At 32.1% G+C, this 3914-nt stretch overlaps 1 long non-coding RNA gene across 1 annotated transcript; it reads left to right on the top strand.

Annotated features, from left to right (window-relative positions):
* The first annotated feature begins 615 nt into the window (after positions 1-615).
* Positions 616-3441, top strand: LOC126656627 (uncharacterized). The gene is made up of 3 exons (XR_007633276.2): positions 616-1743; positions 1863-2024; positions 3180-3441. It is a non-coding gene; the product is annotated as an uncharacterized LOC126656627 (long non-coding RNA).
* The last annotated feature ends 473 nt before the right edge of the window (positions 3442-3914 follow it).

Below are 3914 nucleotides of genomic sequence, written 5' to 3'. Positions count from 1 at the left end.
AAAACAGTTTACATACGTCTCAAAACAACAGTAGCCGACATGAAATTTATTAAAAATTCAAAATATAGAAGTAAATTTACAATTTTTATTTGCTGAAAATCATATTTTAAAAATTGTTCAATTACATCTCAAAAACATATTACATACATCTCAAATACATTTCTGAAACAGTTAAAGATAAATTTCAAAAACCTATATACGGAATTAAGCAGTCTCACTCATCAATTCCAAGTCGACGATCATCATAGTAATATAAATCACTCAGAAAGCATTTCTTAATCTCCTTTTTCAGAACCACTAATATTTATGATGTATCGACGATTTATGGATAATGTATCGGGGAATTGCGAACACTATTGTGGAAAGCAAGCCATATAAAAAATTTAACACGAGACGGAACTAGCGATTTCCAAATACGTTTAAACGGAAAAATAAACACCCCACCTTACCTGTTCCTCTACTCAAACAATTCATTTTGGCCATGATTATAACCTATGACATTTTATTGCAAAGTACGTGCATCACCACTAACACACAAACCATTTAAATTTGTAACTTGAACAGCATGGCCAACATCCACTTGCAAACATAAGAATTAATATGCCCACCATCCCCATTAACACTGAATTAATATTACCAGTGAATTAATAAACACCCCACTTTTATTTTCTTCTAAAAAGGTGTATCAATTTAGCAACCATAAAAATTCAATCTTTCTTACAGAAACCATAAAGATTCAATCTTTCTTACAGAAATTACAATTCCCAATTCGATTCTCCAAGCAAAAATTCATTTTAAATTAGAATTTCCATCTTTTCGAAATTTCTCAATTGTTTTATTTCCAGTTCAGTAAAATCTTCTCAAGTTATTGACAACTTTTAACACTATCGTTTAACCATGTTCTTCTTAGATTTATAACTCTGTCAACACCAAAACCATTTGCTAATATAATAACTGCCAACTATAAATCTCATGACCTACCTATCTCTCCACCCACCACCACCACTACGTCGACCATAACGTGCCGTCACAAAGAGAAGAAAGCATAAGGTAACAGACCGTTAATTGCGGCGGCAACAACAAAGGATGAACGACGAGGCCAAGAAACGAGAGAAAGATGAGTCTGATGGGGCGGTAGAAGAAAAATCACGGCAACTAGATATATGAGGAAACGACAGTAAAGGAAGCGGAGGAGCGTAGGCGCGTGAGAGGAAGATTGATCATTTGGTGATGAACAAGATGTCATCTTTGGTTTTTAGCATACGAGAGAATGAATACGTAGAAAAATTAATAATTTAGCCAACTCAGCTATTTTATGTAAAGCACCCTTGAGAGAAGAGAAAAGTCAGCAATGTGTTGGTATTTGAGTAAAGTTTCCTCGCTTTTTCGATTATTCCGTAATTTTCTCTTGATAATTTTAACCTAACTTTACTCTCTGCTTTTGCTTTTGCTGCCGACACTTCACTCCAATTTTTTGTTCATCATCTCTGCTCTCCATTCTTTAACCACGGATTGCCACTAAAAACTATTGACGAAATTTTATTTCTTTGATTAAGATGTAAATTCATCGGATCATCTTCTACTATCTAACATCAAGATTATCGATTTTTAGAGGCATGCTTCAAATCATTTTAATCGGACCAAAAATGGATTATCAAAGGCAGCATGGATTTGGGATTTGTTTATTTGTCACTATTTTCACTTGGGCTCTTTGATTTAAATCGACGAGACAAACTGAAATGGGTATGTGATTTCTATTCTTGTTCTATATTATGATTTTCTTAAGTTCTATTTCTAACCTTATTATTCTCAAGTCACCCGTTTAAACTAGAAGTCTAACTATTAAATTTTTGTTCTCTCAGCTCAATCTAAGAAGAAGCTGTGACAGTTAAACAGATAACTCGAAGATTTTGATTTATTGGAAGCGAGAAAATGGGTGATTTTACCTCGATGATAGAGCGGACCTCCGATCCAAAACTGTTGGCTTAAGATCGCAGACCCAGTTAAAACTGAGGAGGCCAGAGGTGAGGCTATCGGTTTGATGTATGCGCGCTTCAGCAAGAAGAAGCGAGTCATACTAATTCCTACTCGTTAAGCATTATACCAGTTTTTAATTAAAGTTTTCTTCTGTTTTTTTATAATCATAATGATATTCCATTAATAGATAATTGAAAATACAACTTGATCCAAATTTAAATTAAGCAACACATTCAAGAAGTAAATAAAGATGAGAACATCGGTAAAACAATAGAAAATTATATCTAAATTCATCATACGCGTTGACGGAGCTCTTTTGATGTGCAACTCGGCGATCCGTACGCTCCACTCGGTGGTTATTGTAAACCACAAATCGACTTCTTGGTCTTTGATCGAGTTCGATTGATAGAAAATTAGAAACAAAAATCCTATTGATAATACTTTAGATTTACACTTCAAAATGATTTCCATATAGGAAATAAGATCAACTCCACAAAGGGAGACAAAAACTCCATAAAGGAAGAAAATAAAAGCAAAACAACACTAAAAACTGAAATTACTGAGAGCAAAACAAAGAGTATTGGAGATTTAAAAGTTCAGGTATGCTTAAATCTGATATTTCGTGATTTTTTTGTTCATTTATGAAGAAGATAGAAAAAGTTTTAAACTACCTGTATGTACAAATTTTGATTGCTTTTGTTTGGAAACTTTTTTTAAGGAGCTTTAAAGGTTCATGAACACCATGAACACTTAAAACAAGCTAACGGGAATGCTTCTTTTAACTCCAAAGAAACATTCCAGACAATATCTAAACAAGAAAGGCATATGTATGAAGGTTGGTTAAAAAAAAGTGTTTTGACAGGATTTTAACTTGATCATAAATGCATTTTAGTTGATGTTATGGAGAGTTCGATTTTGAAAGACAAAATGTATTCATAATTAACTTAGATTGAAAGATGAAAAGAAAGATATAGTAAACTGAAATTTAATTTCTTTTAGATTGAATACCAATCCAAAAAAAAAAAAATTGTTTGGGCATATGGCTATGTGATTTTCCTGGTGCTTTTACACTAAAAATGTGGCTTCTGTTTTATAGGCATAAACAGTGGCAATTTTGTAAATATGAAAACTGCGATTTTTATGCCTAATTCTGTTTAATTAGACATAATTCTGATTTAAGTGTTTTTATATATGTTTTGCAGATGTTAAGGGGGATTAATATACAGTGTTTATACTGCTCAGAAGAACTGTAGCAAATAGTGCCACTAGAGGACAAAGCTGGCTAATTTTCAGTTTGGTGCCTGAACTTCTCATGATGTACCAGATTAGTCCTTGATGTTTTTAATTTTATAATTTTGCCCCTGTAATTTATTTTCGTACCACTTTTGTAATTTTTCTATTCTTTTGTGTTTTTGTTTTTTTTTTGTATAAAATAAAAATGATAATTAATATTCATTTTTTGTTTATTTGATTTTTATTGTTTTCTTTAGTAATTTAATTTATTCAGCTTATTTTACTCACTTTTAAAATTTATTCCATTCACTTAATAAAAAGATTAAATGAAAAAAATATCAAGTTAATTTTTAAAGTTTATTAAAAATCAATAGTATCGTTAATTTTATAATTAAGCTCAAAATTGAACGCTCACAACAGCACTCCTGTGGACCTTATAAATGTTTCAATCAGGAGAAAGAAATACAATAAGATTTTATCCTCTGGTAATCTGCTGCCATCTTCCACCCGTCCATCTTCTTCAGCAGATTTTGATAACATGAACATGTTAATCTTCTTGGCTAAGGAGAAAGCTGCAGCGGGTTCATTCGAGGAAGCTTTAAAAATTTGGGATGTCGGTCATTCTCTGGAATTTTTTCATAAGGATCAGAAGGTGCAAGCTGTTAATCAGCTTTAACGGACTTAGAGCAGGATTTAGCGAATCA

Source organism: Mercurialis annua, linkage group LG7 (genome assembly GCF_937616625.2).
Source record: "Mercurialis annua linkage group LG7, ddMerAnnu1.2, whole genome shotgun sequence".
NCBI lineage: Eukaryota > Viridiplantae > Streptophyta > Magnoliopsida > Malpighiales > Euphorbiaceae > Mercurialis > Mercurialis annua.
Note: the sequence above shows the minus strand (reverse complement) of the source record. Positions and strands in the feature narration are given on the sequence as shown.